Source organism: Dipodomys merriami, unplaced genomic scaffold (assembly GCF_024711535.1).
Source record: "Dipodomys merriami isolate MVZ:Mamm:240054 unplaced genomic scaffold, mDipMer1.0.p SCAF_4, whole genome shotgun sequence".
In the NCBI taxonomy this organism is placed as follows: Eukaryota; Metazoa; Chordata; class Mammalia; order Rodentia; family Heteromyidae; genus Dipodomys; species Dipodomys merriami.
Genome location: NW_027205603.1, coordinates 19,525,595 through 19,545,125, shown reverse-complemented (window position 1 = coordinate 19,545,125; position 19,531 = coordinate 19,525,595). Strand labels below are relative to the sequence as shown.

The 19,531-nt window shown below is 42.3% G+C and overlaps 1 protein-coding gene across 3 annotated transcripts in view; it reads left to right on the top strand.

The window, feature by feature from the left end:
- Ccny (cyclin Y) overlaps positions 1 to 19,531 on the top strand; it is a 217,735-nt gene that overhangs the window by 27,360 nt on the left and 170,844 nt on the right. Inside the window, exon 3 of one of the 3 annotated variants that reach the window (XM_069990627.1) lies at positions 9,689 to 9,751. The exons of the other annotated variants lie outside the window; for them this stretch is intronic. The gene's annotated coding sequence lies outside the window, so the exon portion shown is untranslated. The remainder of the gene's footprint in view (positions 1 to 9,688; positions 9,752 to 19,531) is intronic. 3 annotated transcript variants of the gene reach the window in all.

Below are 19,531 nucleotides of genomic sequence, written 5' to 3'. Positions count from 1 at the left end.
ATTCACCCACAGAATTCTTTTTCTTTCTCATCACCCCACCCCCACCCCCATTGATCCTCAGCTTTAAGGCCAGGATTGTAATGGGAACATCTATTTGTGAGTCAGAAGTAAATTGGAACTGTTATAGAGGTAAGGAATGTTTGTTTAGAAAGGATGCCACAAGCCCAGATAAGGTACTTAGGCTATATATGGTGGTAGTACAAGCTGATACCAACTCTTGAGCCTGGGTGTTCATGGACAATGAAACATGCACTTACCAAGTTTTGTCTATCTGGAAGTAGATGGGCTAGCGGCAGATCAGAAGGGCAAAGGACTAGTTGAGGAAAGGAGGCTTGGCAAAAGGAAGTAGAAGAGATCCAGATGGTGGGCTGAGGAGGGCCTAGAGTCTAGATGACAGAACAATGAGGAAACCGTGAAATCTGTGGGACCCTATCAAAGAGACATTGACAGGTCTTTGTGATAGCTTAAATGAGAGCAATAAATAGGACTAAAATGGATGCCATCTATTTCGTTGTCTCAGCGGTCTTGAAAATCTTTGTATCTCTGACAAGGCTGAGAAAATTGGGGAGGCAGGTGGGGTAAAGATTTTGTTTTGTTTTGTTTCACATATATTGAGCCAGAGGCAACATGTTCATTCACTGGATGAAAGAAAATTAGGAGTGCATATGAGAGGTCAAGGCTGGGGACAAACACTGGAGAATCAGCCATAGGGAGGGAAAGGACACATCTCGAGGCAATGAGAATGTTGATGGTTAGGGCCAGAATAAAGGAATGTGTGCAGAGTATGAGAGTGACTGCTTTGGGACAGCAGAAGGTTCTCAGAAATGAGGGTTTTCTGAAGTATACAGATCAGAAGGTTTTCAGTTGGGTCCACCGAGCCTGTAGATGCAGAGATCCAGAGACTTTGATGGTAGAGCTTAATTTGAAGTAGGTGGGGAGGGATGGCGGTGACAGGTGAGGTGACAAGAAAAGGGACTGAAAAGCCAAAGGAGGCTCAGCTAGCTTCTGTTTAGAGTTAAACAAAGCAGATCTGTTCAAAGGTCAATGCAACTCTCTATGAAGGGACAGCTCTCACCAATGTATGGTATTAAAGGGGTGACAAAAAGCTCTGGGCTGGGCACTGGTGGCTCATGCCTATAATCCTAGCTACTCAAGAGACTGGGATCTGAGTGTCATGGTTCGAAATCAACCTGGGCAGTAAAGTCCCTGTGAGACTCTCATGTGAGACTCTTATCTCCAGTTAACTTCCAGAAAACCAGAAGGGGCTCTGTGGCTCCAAGTGGGAGAGCCATTACCCTTGAGTGAAAAAGCTCAGGGATATCACCTAGACCCTGAGTTCAAACCCCACAACTAACAAAAATTAAAATTAAAATTAGAGTAAGCATTGAAATTTTAAAAAAGCTCTGGAAAGGAAACCTCTTGCCTGGTGCTGGTAGCTCATGCCTGTAATCCTAACTACTCTGGAGGCTGAGAATCGAGGATCGTAGTTCCAAGCCAGCCTGGGCAAGAAAGTCTCCATGAGACTCTAATCTCCAAATTAACTCAGAAATGAAATCTCCAAATAAACTGGAAATGGCGCTGTGGCTCAAGTGGTAGAGTGCTGGCCTTAATCCCAAAGAGGCTCAAGAACAGAGCCCAAGCCCTGAGCTCAAGCCCTACAACTGACCAAAAAAAAAAAAAAGGAAACCTCTGACAGTTTCCTACAAGGTCAGATCATGTCCTGCCTAAATTTGGTCTCTAAGCTATCTTTTAAAAGTACTAGGAATTGAACTCAGGGCTTTGTACATGCTAGGCAGATACTCTATCCCTTAAGCCTTACCTCCAGTCCCTTTTGGCATTGATTCTTTTTGAGGTAGGATCTCACTTTATGCTCAGGCTAGCCGGGGTTGTGAGTCCTCCTGCTGCCACTGTGTCCAATCACTGGGCTGAGAGGAGCACAACACTGTGTCTAGCTATTAGTTGAGATGGAGTCTCTTTTTGCCTGGGCTGGTCTTAAATTGTGAATTCCTGATCTCTGCATCCCAAGTAACTAGGAGTCATGCCTAACTCCTAGCTAGGAATGAAGCCTCAATGTATGCATTCCTAATTTTAATTTATACATCTGCACTACTAGGATTAGCTAATATCTGAAGGTATTTTATTTGTCCAGGTGAGCTCAGCAGTGAAATCAAAGCTGTAAGCTGGGTGCTGGCTCACATCTGTAATCCTGGCTACTCAAGAACCGTGATCTAAGGATCACAGTTTAAAACCAGCCCAAGTAGAAATGTCTGTGAGACTTATCAATTAACCACCAAAACGCTGGAGTGGAGGTGTGAGTCATGTGGATAGAATATTAGCCTTGAAGTGGAAAAATCCAAGTGAGTGAGGCTCCCAAATTCAAGCCCCAGTACTAACACCAAAAATGAAACAGAACACAAACCCATGGCTGTAATTTTATATGTCAAACATTCTTGACAATTTAGATTTGTTTTGGTGACTTTAGTTCCCGTTAGACTTGATCACACTGTCCTTATGCTTGTCTTGTACTTGTCTGAGGGTTTACTTAGTGCAGTATGTAACATCATCCATATTACTTGGGGACTTGCAAGCCTCTGTCTGTGCAAATTATTGCAGATGCCCACATCACTTTACTGTGGAATGTCCATGCTTGCTCCAGGGTACCACATAAACCATTCCTGACCCCAAACCTATTATGTAGGCCTGCATGAGGCCAGTCTTTATATTAACCATTCACAAGGTTGTCTTCCTCTCTCCCTTCCTTGCTATGAAATATTCACAAAAGTGTTTCTATTACCTCCCAGTAAATCACCTCACCCTGAGCTCAGTGGCTTCTGATATGGAGGAAACAGGGGAGGGATTAAGTCTATCATTACCCCAATGTAGCATTTCTACTCTCCTTCAGTGTAGTGCCCTTGTGGTTTATTGGCACCTTTCCTTCTAGGCATTGTCACTAAAATGCTTTCAAGTAGGAATGAAGAAGCATGGCCTTAATTTTCTATTTGCTACCAATTGCATACAGTTCTCCATGGAGAATATTTTCCATGACCCCAGTGGGTGCTTGAAACCAAGGATAGGAATGAACCCCCTATATATACACTCTTATTTTTCCTTCACATGTATAACCTATGATAAAAAATTAATTTATAAATTAGGTGCAGTAAAATATTAACTATCACTAATAAGATGAAATGGCATATTTCCACAGATTTGTAAATATAACCCCTCTCTTAGTTGTTGTTGTTGTTTTTTTTTTTTTTTTTGGTCAGTCATGGGGCCTGAACTCTGGGCCTGGGCACTGTCCCTGAGCTCTTCAGCTCAAGGCTAGTGCTCTACCATTTGAGCCACAGCGCCACTTCTGGCTTTTTCTGCTTATGTGGTGCTGAGGAATTGAACCTGGTACCTCATGCATACAAGGCAAGCACTCTACCACTGAGCCACCCTCCCAGCCCTCTTAAAAATATTTTATGGTAAGCTGGCATTGGCGGCTCATGCCTGTAATCCTAGCTACTCAGGAGGCTGAGATCTGAGGTTTGCGGTTCAAAACAAGCCAAGGCAGGAAAGTCTTTTTTTGGGGGGAGGGGGTCCGGTCGTGGGCCTGTACTCTGGGCCTGGGCGCTGTCCCTCAGCTCTTCAGCTCAAGGCTAGCGCTCTACCACTTGAGCCACAGCACCACTTCCGGCTTTTTTTTTCTTTTTGTTTATGTGGTGCTGAGAAATCAAACCCAGAGCCTCAGGCATGCAAGGCAAGTGCTCTACCACTGAGCCACCTTCCCAGCCCATGGCAGGAAAGTCTTATCTCCAATTAATCACCAGAAAACTGGAAGTGGCACTGTGGCTCAAGTGATAGAGTGCTACCCTTGAGCTGAAGAGCTCAGGGACAGTGTTCAGGTCCAGAGTTCAAACCCATGACTGACCCCCCAAAAATGGTGTTATGCTCACCTTTGCTCTTGTTATGATTATTTTTTCTAATTTACTTTATTGTTGTTTTAGAAGTGATGTACTAAGCAGGGCACCGGTGGCTCATGTCTGTAATCCTACCTACTCAGGAGGCTGAGATCTGAAAATCACCGTTCAAAGCCAGCCCGGGCAGGAAAGTCTGTGAGACTCTTAATCTCCAATAAACCACTAGAAAACTGGAAGTGGTGCTGTGGCTCAAGTGGTAGAGCACTTGCCTTGAGCTAAAGAGTGCAGGGACAGGATCCAAGCCAGAGTTCAAGCCCCACAACCGACAAAAAAAAAAAAAAAAAAAAAAAAAAAGAAGTGATATACAGCAAGCTTACTTTTACATATGTCAGGTAATAAGTACATTTTCGGGGCTGGGAAGGTGGCTTAGTGGTAGAGCACTTGCCTTGCATGCATGAGGCCCTGGGTTTGATTCCACAGCACCACATAAGCAAAAAAAGAAAAAAGCCGGAAGTGGTGCTGTGGCTCAAGTGGTAGAGCACTAGCCTTGAGCTGAAGAGCTGAGGGACAGCGCCCAAGCCCAGAGTTCAGGCCCCACGACCGGACCCCCCCCCCAGAAAAAAGTACATTTTCTTTTCCATAGTCATCTGTTCCCTTGCTCTCTCCCATTCCATCCCTCTCATCTATGAGTTGCAAAGTTCACTTTCATCAATGTCCAGTGCAGCCCGTGAGCTGCATATTCTCTTTTAGTCTCATTGAGTATCTGGAATTCTGTGTCATTTGTCTCTCTGAGCTTGGCTTACCTCATTTAATATGATTTGTTCTAATTCCACCTATTTCCCTGCAAATGACATTATTTTATTCTTTTTAATGGCTGTGTAAAATTGCATTGTATATAGGTATCACATTTTTTGGTCAACTCATCTATTGTGGGGCATCTGTTCTGTTTCCATATCTTGGCTATTATGAATAGTGTGGCAATGAACATGGATGTTCAGGTGTCCTTATCATATCCTGGCTCATGATGCTCAGGGTAGATGCCAAAGAGTGGTATGGCTGGATCGCAGGGAATGTCTATGTTCAGTTTTTTGAGGAACTTACAGACTGCTGTCCAGAGTGGTTGTACTAGTTTACATTCTCATCAGCAGCATGGTAGGGTTCCTTTCTCTCCATATCCCTGCCAACATTTTTTGACGGAATTCCAAATGTTTGCCAGTCTAACTATAGTAAAATGGTATCTCAGGGTTGTTTTGATTTGCATTTCCTTTATGGCTAGGGATGATGAGCATTTCCTTGTGTGTTTCTTTGCCATTGCCATTCTTACCTCTTCTTCTGAGAAGTCTCTCCTTAGCTCCCTTGCCCATTTAATAATTGGTGTAAAAGTTTGGGAGGGGTTAGTTTCTTGAGCATCTTGTCTATATTGGATATTAGATCTTTGCTTGATATGTTGCTGGTAAAGATCTTTTCCCAATTGATTAGCTGTCTTTCTAGTTTAGTAACTATGTCCATAGCTGTGCAGAAACTTTTGATTTTATTTTTTATTTTATTTTTTATTTTTTTTATTTTTTATTTTTTTTTGGTCCGGTCATGGGGCCTGAACTCTGGGCCTGGGCGCTGTCCCTCAGCTCTTCAGCTCAAGGCTAATGCTCTACCACTTAAGCCACAGCGCCACTTCCGGATTTTTTTCTTTTTGCTTACGTGGTGCTGAGGAATCGAACCCAGGGCCTCGAGCATGCAAGGCAAGCGCTCTACCACTGAGCCACCTTCCCAGCCCAAACTTTTGATTTTAATGTAATCCCACTTGTGGAGTCTCTCTCCTATTGGTTACAACCCTGGGACTCTATTCAGGAAGTTCCTACCTGTTACTTATAAGTTCTAATATCTTCCTATTCTCTTTTGTAGTAGCTTCAGAGTTTCAGGTATGCCATTGAGGTCTATGGTCCACTTTGAATTGATGTTAGTGCATGGTGACAAGTAGGGATCCACTTTTAGTTTTCTGCATATGGCTGCCCACTTTTCTCAATACCAGTTTGAAGTTATGTTTTTTCCACTGTATGCCTTTGGCTTCTTTGTCAACTATCAGATGACTATAAGTATGTGGTTTTATTTCTGGGTCTTCTAATCTGTTTTATTGACCTTCTGGTCTTGGTATTGTGCCAATACCAAGCTATTTTTGTTATTATGGTTCATTAGTAGAGTTTGAAATCTGGTATTGTGATACCACCCACATTATTTTTTGTTGTTGTTTTTTTGCCTAGAATTGCTTTGGCTATTCTAGGTCTTTTGTTTTTCCATATAAGTTTTTGGATTATTAATCTCAGTAAAGAATGTCATTGGGATTTTGAAGAGGATTGCATTGAATTTGTGTATCATTTTTGTCAGTATGGCCATTTTTACAATATTGATTCTACCTATCCATGAGCATGAAAGGTCTTTCCATTTACTGGTGTTCTCTTTGATTTCTTTCTTTAGATTTTTATACTTTTTGCTATAAAGATCTTTTACATCTTTAATTAGGCCAATTTCTAGGTATTTTTAGACTAATGCAAATGGGGTTATTTTCATAATTTCCCTTTCTTCTTGTACACTGTTGACATACAGAAAGGCTACTGATTTTTGTGGGTTAATTTCGTATCCTGCTACTTTGCCAAGGTGGTTGATTAGCTCTTGGAGTTTGGAGGTGGAGTTTTTTGGGTCCTTTAGGTATAAGATCATGTCATCTGAAAAGAGGGACAAATTAATTTCTTCTTTCCCTATGTGAATCCTTTTAATGTCCTTTTCTTGCCTTATTACTCTGGCTAAGAATTCCAGAACTATATTGAAGAGGAGTAGAGAGAGTGGGCATCCTTGCCTTATTCCTGACTTTAGGGGAAATGTTTTAGTTTTTCCCACTTAGTATGATGTTGGTTGTTGATCTGTCATATATAGCCTTTATTGTTTTAAGGAATGCTCTTTCTATACTTAGTTTCTCCAAAGCTTTTTTTTTTTTTTGGTCCAGTCGTGGGGCCTGAACTCTGGGCCTGGGCGCTGTCCCTCAGCTCTTCAGCTCAAGGCTAGTGCTCTACCACTTGAGCCACAGCACCACTTCTGGCTTTTTTCTTTTTGCTTATGTGGTGCTGAGGAACCAAACTCAGGGCCTCATGCATGCAAGGCAAGCACTCTACTACTGAGCCACCTTCCCAGACCTCTCCAAAGCTTTTAACATGAATGGGTTTTTTATTTTGTCAAGGGCTTTTTCTATATCTATCTATTGAGATGATCATAGGGTTCTTATCCTTGGCTCTGTTGATGTGGTGAATTACATTTATTGATTTGCATATGTGGGATGAAGCCTACTTGGTCATGATGTGTGATTTTTTAAAAATTTATTTCTGGATTTTGTTAGCTAATATATTTTATTGAGGAGCTTTGCATCTGTGTTCATCAGAGAAATTGGTCTGTAGTTCTCTTTTTTTTTGTTGGATCCTTACCTGGTTTTGGGATGAGTGTGATATTGGCTTCATAGAATGAGTTTGGAATTGTTCCTTCTGTTTCTATTTCATGGGAAAGCTTGAGGAGTATTGGTATTTATCTTTAAAAGTCTTATAATTCAGTGGTAAGTCCATCTGGGGCCAGACTTTTCCTTGTTGGAAGGCTTCTGATTACTTCATCTATCTTATCGCATGTTATTGGTTTGTATCTTCTTGGTTCAGTTTAGGCAGAGTCTATGTTTCTGAAAATGCATCCATTTCCTGCTAGGTTTTCCTTCTTTAGTGAGTATAGGTTTTTTTGTTGTTTTTGTTTTTGTTTTTTAACCAGTCCTGGGGCTTGAATCAGGGCCTAGGCAACACAGTCCCTGAGCTTCTTTTGCTTAAGGCTACTACTCTACCACTTGAGTCACAGCACCACTGTTTATGTGGTACTGACAAATCAAACCCAAGGCTTCATGCATACTAGGCAAGCACTCTACCACTAGGCTACATTCCCAGCAACTTGTCATTTCTTTAATGGTTCTTTTGTCCTTCATCTCTTCTTCACTCTTCCCTGGATTGTTGTTGGGTCTTGGATTTGGTTTGTGATCTTGATTGTTCATGAATCTTGTAATCTTTCATTGTGATTTATGCATTTGGGTTCAGAGATTGTCAGGGCCATGGCCTGAGCTTGGCCTGTTCATGCCCAACTGGTGGCAGTTCTCCCTTGGCCTAAGCTGGCTCACACTGGGGGGACTAGCCCACCTGGGTCCCAGCAAGTGCCTGTGTGTGTGTGCTAGGCCCTGGCTCACTGAAAAGAGCTTAGTTTGGTCTGCAGTGGGGCTGTGAAAATATTTGGGCCTTTCAGATGGGAATGTGCTTTGGGAGGGTTGGGTTCCCATCAGTGTGTGGGAATGTGTTTGCTCATTGGCCTGGGGTTGGCTCTTCTCCCTCAGTGGCTGATGCTTGGCCTCTGGCTTGTGGTTCCTAACTGGGAAGCACTCTACCAGCAGCTCAGTGCTTCAACTTGTCTTGGGGTGGTGGGCTGGGGGCGGGGGGTTAAGAAAAGCCCTCCGGCATGGGTGTGAGGCTTCCAAAGGGGTGGGTTCCTGCAGGTGGACTGGATTGCCAGTTTCCCTGCCAGTAGCCAGGGCTGTGGGAGGGATGCACAGTCCTAGTGTCCACCCAGTATGAGTTCTGGTGGCCTGTCACTGGAAGCCAGCAGGTTTAGTAAGGGGGAGTGAGGAAGGGCTCTGGCCTCTTTGCACTCTTCAAGTGTGGTGTCCCTTCTTGGGCAGGAGGGAGGGGTCCAGAACAATCTCTGTGGGTCACCACCTGCACTGGTGTGTGTGTGGGGTCCCCGGCAGGGTACTCACGGATCCAAATCTGTGTGTGTCTAAACGCTGCAGACTTGCCTGTTGGGTCCAGAGTCCAGGGCAGCCATGGAGCTGCTCTCCCAGCTCAGCCGTGTTGGTTGTGGGCTGACAGGTGGCGCCATGGAAACTCTCCCGGTCTGAATGTCAGATGCCTCAGGGCTGGTCTCTGTCTCTCTGTGTGCTGTCTGTGTCCGGTGCTGTGGGACTTTTCTGTGTCTGGATGCTACAGTCGGTTGCTCCTATTGGTCCTGGGGTTCCCTGCAGCTGTGGGCTGCTTTCGGGGCTTAGCTGTGATGTTGGCATGGGATGGGGGGTGGGGGTGGGGGAGGGCTCGTTGCGATTTTCTGTCTGTCTGTATACAGGTTATGAGGGTCCCCTCCTCCCCCAGTTTCTATGATTCTCTGCTTGTTCATATATTTGTCGATCTCTTGGGGAGAAGTGTGTGTTTGGACCCCAAATCTGGTTAGAGAGAGCTGGAGTGATTCCCTATTGTTTCCCCATCTTTTTCCTCTTCCTTGTTAATGATTTTGAGATGCGAAAGCAAACACCTTCCCTCACCGCTTCTCTTAGGCATATCCAGATGATGAGCATGGCACTCTTAGGCTTTGGGAACATTATCACTAAGCACAAATAAGGGTTATTAAGCATGGCACTGTGATTTTAGGACAGTTAATCAGACAACCAAGTCAGCTATTAAGTGACTACAAACAGGAAGAAGCACAGCATGGATAAGCCACACAGAGATAATTCTTGTCTTGGGTGAGATTTCATCATGCTACTCTGAGTGGTAGCAATTTAATTTATGGGTTTTTTTCTGGAATTTTCCAGATTGCAGTTGGCCATGAGTGACCGAAACTGAAAAGCAAAGCTGAGGCTGGGATGGGAAGGAATGCTAGGGCAAGCCTCTTCACTCCCAGTTATAGGTGGGGGTGGTAATTCCTCTCCCTCTTTTCTGGAATAGTTACAGTGCACTGATGAAGACTACTGTGTATGAAAGGGGTATAAAGACTGGAAGATGCCAAAGGTATGTTTCATGATGAATCCCTTTCTACTCTCCAGAAACAGGTTTCTCAGAGTACATCACTTGTACATTTTTTTTTCATATTGTGGCAAAACCTTTCATGGGCTAAGAATATCTTATTTTAGGTCACTTAAGTAGGAATACAAAGATAGAACTAACAACCCCTAGATTCCTGTCTAGTCTTTGCTCACACAATGAATCACTATCCTGAAGTTTTCTTGCTCTCTGGAACACATACTGTTTTTACTGTTAACAGAGTTGCATGCTGCACTTTCTACCTTAGTGGGGTAAGTGCTTCCAGAAGTGCTCTCTTGTGCTCTCCAGCAGGCAAACTCCAGCCCACTTACTATACCCAGGCCACTAGGAGGGGAGGGACATACCATAGCTGCTTTTACTTAAATTACAGAGTTTAAGGTAAATAAAAATATTTAATTGTGTGTATTGGTCCTGGGACTTAAACTCAGGCCCTGGACACTGTCCCTGAGCCTTTTGCTCATAGCTAGTGTTCTACCACTTGAGCCACAGATCCACTTCTAACATTTTAGTGGTTGATTGGAGATAAAAAGAGTTTCACAGACTTTCCTGCCCAGTTTTACTTTAAACTGTGATCTTAGCTCTAAAGCTCCTGAATAACTGGATTACAGGCATGAGCCACTGGCTCAGTTATACCCCATTATGTTCACAACTATTTATTTACTTACTGATGCTGGGCTAGAACTCAGGGACTTATACTCTCCCTTGAGCAGAGAGTGCTCAAGGCTACCACTGTTATTTGAGCCTCATCCCCACTTCCCATATTTTTCTGGTTAATTGGCAAAAAAAAAATGGGACTCCTCAGATCTCAGCCTCCTGAATAGCTGGGATTACAAGTGTGTGAGCCACTGATGCCCAGCTCTTTTCATCTTTTAAACATACTATATGTATTATGAAATGGCACCACAGGCTGGGTGCTGGTGATTCATGCCTATAATCCTAGTTACTCAAGAGGCTGAAATCTGAAGATCATGGTTTAAGTAAACCGGGGCAGCAAAGTCTGTGACACTCTTATTTCCAGTTAACCACTAAGAAGCTGGATGTGGAGCTGGGATTCAAGTTGTAGAGGACTAGCCTTGAGTGAAAAAGCTCAGGTACAGCTCTCAGGCCTTGAATTCAATTCCCAGGAGTAGCGTACACGCATGCATGTATGGGTGTGTGTGTGTGTGTGTGTGTGTGTGTGTGTGTGTGTGTGCGTGCATGCACGCACGCGCGCGCGTGCACGCACACACACACAGAGCACTGTATTCCAACCCCTTTCTATTTCCAATTCTACCTTCTACTTCTAGAATTTTGACTACATTATCTCAATTGAGTGAAACCATAGTTTTTAAGTTTTTGTGAATAACTTATATAACACTTAAAATAACATTCTTTCTGCTATTAAATATTATTTTATAAAGTTATTATTAGTTGAAATAGGGCTTCACTATGTGGCCCACACTGGCCTCAAACTCATGATCCTTCTGCTTCAGCCTCATGAATTCAGGGAGTATGGCATGCTACTACACTTGACTTATAATGTGATTGCATGGTATTCCATTGTATGGATTACAACTCATTTAGATCTGTCACTGGTGAACACTCTGGCTATATTTTACTTGTATAATCGTGTAATAGAGTAACAGAGCTGGCCAATGGGTGAGGATCAGAAGGCAGAGATAATGAGCACACACACGTGCTGGTCTGAAGGCTTGAACTCAGGGCCTGGGTACTGTCCCTGAACTTCTTTTGTCCAAGGGTAGTGCTTTACCACTTGAGCCACAGCTTCACTTCCACCTTTTTGATGGTAAATTGGAGATAAGAGTTTCACAGACTGTCCTGACCCAGGCTGGCTTCAAACCGAGATCCTCAGATCTCAGTATCTTGAGTAGCTAGGAATATAGGTGTGAGCCACTAGCACTGGGCAGTACAATCTTTTCTCTATGATCACATTTTGGGCTGAAAATTTATATGATGAAATTCTAACTCCCCGAATACCAGAATGGCTATATTAGGAGTAGGACCTTTACAATTAGGTATAATGAAGGTAGGACTTAATCTAATATGATTGATAGCCTCATCAGAAGATATTAGGACACACAGAAGAATGACCATGTGAAGTACCAGAGCATGACAGATATCCTCAAGCAAAGGATAGAGCTCCTCAAAACCACCATTGTGGCAAAACCTTGACCTTGGACTACTGGCCTCTAGAAATACATTTCTACTGCTTAAGCCACCCTGTCCTTGGGACTTTGTTATGGCAGCAAACTCATGTACCATAGTTTGCTACTATCTTACCCAGCGAAACATGTCATTAGTACAGCTTTCACCCTCTTATTATCAAAGCACTTTCCTCCCACGGTTAACATGTCAAATTCCCTGTTTCATGAGTACTTTAAATAACTGTACCTTCCTAACATAATTTGAGAGATTAGTACCACTAAGGTTATGAAATTAAAGCTTGTAATGACCCCAAATGATCTTTTATATCTAAAATGGAATGCTGCATAAAAAAAGAGGGAGAAGAATTCAGAGTAGAAGAGACCAGTCTATTTAGTCAACAAACATTTCTGACTACATGATATGCCCCAAGTTCTAGTTTAGAAGTTGAGGATGCCACACTGAGCAAAACTTGTCATGTGTCTGCAGATGTCCTAGCTTTCAAGATAAAGAGGGACTCATCTACTTACATTGCCAAATATAATACTTGTTTTAATTTTCTGTGAAATCTATAGGATTTGAATTGTAAAGGTCCTACTCCTAATATAGCTGTTCTTGTATACAGGGAGTTAGAATTTCATCATAGCTAGGATTACAGGTGTGAGCCACTAGTGCCTGGCTTAGGCTGCTTATTTTTGAGATAAGGTCTCACTAACATGCCCAAGCATAATCTTGGACCTTGATCTGTTTTTGTTTGTTTGTTTGTTTTTACTGGTACCAGAACTTGAACTCAGGGCTTTGTGCTCAATCAGCTTGCAAACTTAGAGCTGGTGTCATACCTTCCAGCCCAGCTTTTTGGTGATGGAGATTTCATGTACTTTTCTGCCTGTGTGGTCTCAGAGTCCTGAGTAGCTAGGATGACAGGCATGAAGGCGTAAACCTCTGATACCTAGCTCACAATCCTATTTTACTTTTCCCATTGTAACTGGAAGGATGGACACATATCAACTTGCCAGCTTCCTCAATGAAGACAAATCTTGTGGACTTTACACCCTACCCCCCTCCCTCAGGGCCTATTGTTAACTTTCTACAGGTCAGGCAACCTTCAGTAACCTGTTTTGCCAGAGTATAGATTCTTCAACATACATACACTTTAAGGATAACATCATGTATAGTCTGTACTCCAATGACTCCCTTGGTAGAGTTGAGCTAATACCTCTCTTGGTAGGTTTGGAAAGTACTTCCCTCTCATCTGGGAGAAGCTGTCTACCTTCTTGGAGTCTGAAAGGCTTCTCAAATTGGGTCTTTTCCTTGGTTAAGAATGAGGCCTGAAAGAGAGTCAGGAGCAGCATTTGTATCTCTGGGTGGAATACAGCTTCCTTTATAGTCTAGTTATTTCCCTGTGCTTCAAGGGAGTTGCCTGATTGATCCCCTGGGAAATGGACTATTGCATTCTCTTTAGGAAGCATGAGATTTTCTAATAATAGTTCCTTGTATATTAGATCTTATCTTTTGCTATTAGTCTACTCTCAGTCCATATTTTGCCAAAGGTATGAACTACCCCAAGTGCATATTTGGAATCAGTATGGATTGATCCCTCCTGGCCTTTTAGAAATTTTAATGCCTAATTAATGTGAATAGATCACATATCTGAGTAGACCAGTTGTTGGGCAGCTTCTCTGATTCATTGAGTTCCATCTACTACTGAATATCTATTGTCTTTTTTCTTGAACAATCCCAGAGGAACTGTCCAAAAACAGCTTCATTACATCTATAATACAAGGGTATTTCCTTGAGATTGGGTTTCAGTTTTTGTTGATTACAGTAAGGTCCAGACAACAATGCTTCGTAGAGTCTTGGGCTTTCCATTCCAGCAGAAATTCCACTTGGTTTAGATAGTTTTCCACCCAGCCATCTTCCCACTTGTAGTTGAAGAATTGTTCTAACTTTGTGGGGTATACTGACTATTAAAGGTCCTCCAGAGGTTAATTTTCAATTCTCTTCAGTCAGTAGGACTGTAGCAGCAACTGCCTGGTTCCATTTGGGTCACCTGATCAAGGAGTTTCAACAAAGAGGCCCACAGGTTGCTTTGGGCTACAGGATCAAGGAGTTTGGACAAATAGACCACAGGCTGCATTTTTCCTCCTGAGGACCTCTGGTGTTGTTCCCTCCACATAACAGATAAATGGAAGGGTTTTTCTAAGAAGGTAGGACTGCTATAGATTGTTATCTGAACTTTCTCTGGCTCCTAACTAGAGGATTAGGGTTCTCTTCTAAAAGTTTGAAATAAAACTGGGTGCTGGTGGCTCACCTGTAATCCTAGCTACTCAGCAGGTTGAGATCTGAGGATCATGATTCAAAGCCAGCCTGGGGAGGAAACTCTGTGAGACTCTTATCTCCAATTAAACACCAGAAAACTGGAAATGGTGCTGTGGCTCAAGTGGTAGAGTGTTCACCTTGAGCTGAAGAGCTCAGGGATAGTGCCCAGGCTGAGAGTTCAGGCCCCACAACTGACAAAAAAAAAAAAAAATAGTTTGAAATAAAGGATGTTAGCCTTGAGGGCATAGGATTCTGTCAGAGTGTACAATATCCAGTTAACACTAAAAACTTTGATGTTCTCTTTTGGTCTCTAGTAGGGGCACAACAGTAATCCCCTGTATTCATTAAGGTCCCAGTGGATGGTTTCTTTTGCTGACCAAATGTCCTAAATACTTAACCTTTTCTTCAAAATATAGCAAGTTAGCTTTAAAAAAAGCCTACATTTTTATTGTCTTTTTTGGGGAGGGGGTCCGGTCATGGGGCCTGAACTCTGGGCATGGGCGCTGTCCCTCAGCTCTTCAGCTCAAGGCTAGTGCTCTACCACTTGAGCCACAGCGCCACTTCCGGCTTTTTTCTTTTTGCTTATATGGTGCTGAGGAATGGAACCCAGGGCCTCAGGCATGCAAGGCAAATACTCTACCACTGAGCCACCTTCCCAGCCCATGGGATCATGCTTTCTTGAGACTTTTTTTGTTCATGGCTGATGTTCTACCATTTGAGCCATGTCTCCAGTCTGGCATTTTGCTGGCTCTTTGTACACAGAGTCTAAGAGACTATTCTTTTTTTTTTTTTGTCGGTTGTAGGGCTTAAACTCTGGGTGCTATCCCTCAGCTCTTCAGCCAAAGGCGAGCACTCTACCACTTGAGCCACAGCAGCACTTCCAGTTTTCTGAGTGGTTTATTGGAGATAAGAGTTTTATGGATTTTCCTGCCTGGGCTGGCTTTGAACCATGATCCTCAGATCTCAGCTTCCTGAATAGCTAGGATTACAGGTGTTGGCCACCAATGCCTGGCTTCTAGGAGAATATTCTATCCAAGCTGGCCTTGAACTATAATCTTCAGATCTTAGCGCACTGAATAGGGTAAGTGTGAGTTCCCAATGTCTGACAGACACCTAAATTATTTCTTCCTGTTCTGAGACCAGGACTTGAACTTGGAACCAGACATTTTGCTTATGGGCTGGCATGCAACCAATTGAGCTAGACACCTATATTTTTGTTGATGTAACTTGGTTGTATTGGCTTATTTGAAGTCAAGGAATTTATTCAAATACTTCGATTACTTTTTGTTTTGTAGGTGTGGGGCTTGAACTTTGGGCCTGGATGCTATCCCTGAGCTCTTTAGCTCAAGGTGAGCACTCTACCACTTGAGCCACAGACCTCTTCTGGTTTTCTGGTGGTTAATTGGAGATAAAAGTGTCATGAATTTCCTGCCTGTGCTGGCTTTGAACTATGATCCTCAGATCTCAGCCTCCTGAGTAGCTAGGATTACAGGTGTGAGCCACCGGTGCCCGACCAGGCCTTTTATTATAAACAGATACAAGCTCTTATCTTTAGCAGTTGCATTGAAATATATTTGGATTAATGGTGTTCAGTCATGCCATGTAACTTATAGAGTGCAGCCATAGTATGTGTCTCAAGAGTAGATGATGTAGAAGGCTAGCTGAATGGTGGGAGACCTGGGTTCGAGTGGGTAGTAACAGCAGAGTCTGGTTTATGAAGCAGATATGGCAAACCTCTAATCACTTAGAACCTGTAATCAAACCATTAATCACTTAGGCTCAAGCAACAGTATATGGGTTCTCTTTCTTTTTTAAAAATATTGTTATAAAGGTGATATACAGAGGGCTTACAGTTACATAAGCCAGGTAATAAATACATTTCTTTTTGGACAATGTTATCCCTTCCTTCCCTCTTTCCCAATTTTTCCCTCCTGTTCTCACCTACAAGTTGTATAGTTTATTTTCAACATAGTATCTAGTGAGTATCACTGCTTCATTTGTTCATCCTTTATCCTACCCCAAACAGATAAATGAACAAACAAGACAAAAAGAAAACAAAAGCAACAATAAAGAAAAAAAATCTCTTTTCCATTTCCCGGAGTTCATTTTGATATTATTTTACATGATCGGATGTCACACAGGCATTTGCCTTTGTGTTCCTCTCTTAAGGGGTTCTCTTTCTTAGTGAATGTTTCTTAAAGGGTTGAAGTTATTCTTTTTCACTCTCCCTTTGCACACTATCTGCACTATACATATTTAATTTTCTTATCTTCTAAGTTTAGACCTTGGATTTCTTTTTCCTGTATTACCATTTGAACTCAGGACAACTCACTTGCTAGGCAGGGGCTCTAAACTTGCGCCACACCCCTTTTTTGCTTTATTTTTCAGATAGCGTCTTGTCAACTTTTTGCCTGGGTTGTTTTTAAACCACCATGTTTCCCTATCTCTGTCTTCCAAGTAGCTGGGATTGCAGATGTGTATTGCCGTGTCTGGCTAAGAAATGTTTGTTTTTTTTTTTCATAAAAAGAATATGGTTTACAGTTATATTTCTTTTCTTTTCTTTTCTTTCTTTCTTTTTTTTTTTTTCCAGGTAAGGGGTAGGTTTAATCATCGTTCCAGCTGGCACCAGACCATCTTGGCTCTCCACGAGGCTGGGAAACGCCTGGGAAAGAGCTGGGGAAAAGAGCTGGGAAAGAGAGCTGGGAAAGAGAGAGAGCTGGGAAAAAGAGCTAAGAGAGCTGGGGAAAAAGCTGCAGTTACATTTTCAAGACAGTTACATTTGCAAATATTGTAATCATTAAAAGGCATCAGTAATTTGCACATATAGCTCCCTCACTTCAAAGTTACTCAGTATAGCTCTGAGGAAAAGGCAATGGGAAAACAGCAGACCCTTAAAAGAACAGAATCAGAGCTTAGTAAGCACCAAGTGCTGAGTTCAAACTCCAGTTCCATCAAAAAACTAACCAACGAACCAAACCTAAAACCCAAAACCAAAAGGAAAAAAAAAAACACCAAAAAACACCTGGAAAAAATGAAAGTGACAAAAAGCATCTAATATAATTTTATATTATGCTAAATAAAACAGAGGATTATATGTTCATTACTCAAAAACAAAAACTGTACCAGTGAGCTGGGTGCCAGGTGACTCATGCCTATAATCCTAGCTACCCAAGAGGCTGAGATTTGATTGTCATTGTTCAAAGCCAGCCTGGGCAGGAAAGTCTGTGTAACTCTTCTATCCAATTAACCACCCAAAAGTTGGAAGTGAAGTTCAGGTGGCAGAGTGCTAGCTTTGTGCATAAAACTCAAGTACAGCACTTAGGCTCTGAGTTAAAGCCTCAGAGCTAACAATAAGATAAAAACATAAAAATAAAAAGAACTGTACCAGTGGGGTGCTCCTTTTTTGTCAGAGACTGGTGCTCAAACTTGACACTTGCTTTTGTTCACTGGCTGGTGCTCTATCACTTAAGCCATACCTCTAACCCAAGTGGATGCTCCTTTAGTCTCAGATTCAGAATTCTGTACAGAATGCCAAATTCCCAGGTTGCTCTTTTCCTACACTAGAATCACAGCTTCCACTTTTGGTGTTATAGTCACACATGTGAGTGGAGATATCCTCTAGCTTGGATTTTGTTGTTTATAGGCACTGATTTTATTCTACAATCCTTTATGTTAGTAGAAACATTATGGTTTAGAAATCAGAGGGAAAGTATTTGAAGTAAAAAGATTTAGCTAACCTATTTTTTTTTTGGTGGAAGGACATGCATTATTGTTTATAGAAACGATATAGATTTAAAGTAAAAATAAATTAAAAAGGGTGGACAAAAACAAAATAAAATATAACTTACGTTTAAAGACTTACATTTAAAGACTCTATTTTGAATCTTCCTAAAAATGTATTTTTGGGACTGGGAAGGTGGCTCAGTCGTAGAGTGCTTGCTTTGCATGCATAAGGCCCTAGGTTTGATTTCTCCGCACCACATAGGCAGAAAAAGGTGGAAATGGCGCTGTGGCTCAAGTGGTAGAGCACTAGCCTTGAGCTGAAGAGCTGAGCGACAGCGCCCAGACCCAGAGTTCAGGCCTCATGATTGAGTTTTTGTGCTCACATGACACTTTTTTGTTTGTTTGGTTTTTATGTCAGTCCTGGGGCTTGAACTCAGGGCCTGGACAATGTCCTTGAGTTTTTATGCTCAAGGCTAGGCTCTACCACTTGAACCACAGCTCCATTTCTAGCTTTTTTGGTAGTTAATTGTAGATGAGAGTCTTGTGAACTTTCTTGTTGGGCTAGCTTCAGACCACATAGTTCTCAGATCTCAACCTCCTGAATACCTAGGATTACAGATATGAGCCACCAGTGACAAGTGACAGCTTTTTTTTTTGAAGTCCATTTTGGCTGTCTGTAATAGTTTGTGGTTTTCTTCATAATGATAAATAAAGGTGGGCCACCTTATTTTTCTGTTGTGAATGTATGCGTATGGAGCAGTTTACTCAATTAGCCATCATTCATTGGTATTTAGGTTGCATTCAGTTTTTCACCATTAAAAATTAAGTGGCAGTCTTTATCATATCTTCTCCAAGAATTTAACATCTGTGAATATTAATATTCCTGTCAAGTTTTTCACAATCAGCAATACAGATATATGAGTGGAGAAGACTCTTAACAAGAGTAGAAATAAGCTGGTTGCTGGTGGCTCAGGTCTATAATCCTAGCTACTCACATTGAGATCTGAGGATGGTGGTTTGAAGCCCGCCCAGCTAAGAAAGTCTATGAGACTCTTATCTCCAAATAAGGACTAAAAAAGCTAGAAGTAGACTGGGGCTCATGTGGTAGAACACTAGCCTTGAAAAAGAAAAATCTCAGTGACAGCACACAACCTGGGTTTCAAGCTCCTAAACTGGCATCTCTCTCTCTCTCTATTTCTCTCTCTCTCTCTCTCTCTCTCTTTTATCTCTTTCTCTCTCACACACACATACACATGGCGAGGAGACTAAGATCTGAGGATTGAGGTTCAAAGTCAGATCAGGCACGAAAGTGTGTGAGACTCTTATCTTCAAGTAGTTAGCTAAAGCCAGAAGTGGAGGTATGGCTCAAATGGTAGAGTGAAAAACTAAGTGGTAGGGTAAAAAGCTAAGGGACAGCACCCTGGCCCAAGGTTCACATTACCCTTCCCCGGCTATCGCCCCATGAGTGGAACTATTTTTGCTTCCTGAGGTCTGTCTTCTATTCCAATCACAATGTTCATGTGCTAAACAGCAGACAGGTGACTTAAGTCATCTTCTTCACTC